Genomic DNA, 1066 nt, shown 5'->3' with positions numbered 1-1066 from the left:
TGGAGTGATGAAAAGACTACAAGTCCTTCTACAACAAAAGTTGGTGAAGGTTCGTAGCGATAATGGGACTGAAATAAAAAATGCCATAATTGATGCTTATCTCTTCAATGAAGGCATTACTCAAAACTTTTCATCAGCAAGAACTCCACAACAAAATGGAGTAGTCGAATGACAAAATCGAACCCTCGTGGAAACAACAAGAACCATGCTCGCTTCATTGGAGTTACCACTCTCTTTCTGGGCTGAAGCCATTTCCACAGCTTGCTTCACCCAAAATGGATCCATGCCTAACTTTCAAAAGTTTTAAGAAGTCCTATGGCGACGATTATAATTTTTTTTTACATCAACAAGAGACACCAGAAAACCCATATGAGCTTATTAACCAAAGAAAACCAAATGTTAAATATTTTCATATCTTTGTGTGCAAATGCTTTGTACTCAACGATAGAGAATATCTTGGCAAGTTTGACAAGAAAGCTGTTGAGGGAATCTTTCTGGGCTATTCTCAAACCGCCAAAGCTTACAGGGTATACATCAAGAGGACTAGAATAGTTATTGAAAGCATCAATGTGTCSTTCGATGACTCTACTCCAATGACTTCTGAACAAAAYAGTTCAGAACTCGGCCCTCAAAGAAGAGCATCTGATTCATCACTTAGCAAACCCAATGAATCAGAGTTAGCTCAATTATTTGAAGATATCATCGATGAAGAAGTAATCTCTGGACATGAGACCAATGCAAAATCAATCTCCAGAGTCAATGATGAACATGCAGACTCCAGTAGTAAAGGTACATCTCTAACAGAAGCTCATGTTACTTCACCATCTACTTCTCTTGTGTCTTCAGATCATAATCAAGACCCAGAGTTTAACCCTGGAGATGATCTCGTCGAGGGGGAGCAAGCAGTTCCATCATTCGATGAAGAACTGTATCTTGTTACTTCAGAACCTCAGTCAAGCACCAAGTGGACGAAGAATCACCCACATCACCAAATCATTGGTGATCCAACCTCTGGTGTCAAGACCAGATCTGCTACTACAAATGAATGCCTATATGCAAACTTCTT

This window comes from Cynara cardunculus, unplaced genomic scaffold (genome assembly GCF_001531365.2).
Source record: "Cynara cardunculus var. scolymus isolate 2C unplaced genomic scaffold, CcrdV1 Un_Scaffold_4629, whole genome shotgun sequence".
Taxonomy (NCBI): domain Eukaryota; kingdom Viridiplantae; phylum Streptophyta; class Magnoliopsida; order Asterales; family Asteraceae; genus Cynara; species Cynara cardunculus.
The sequence above is the reverse complement of the archived record's forward strand: the minus strand, read 5'-3'. Positions refer to the sequence as shown.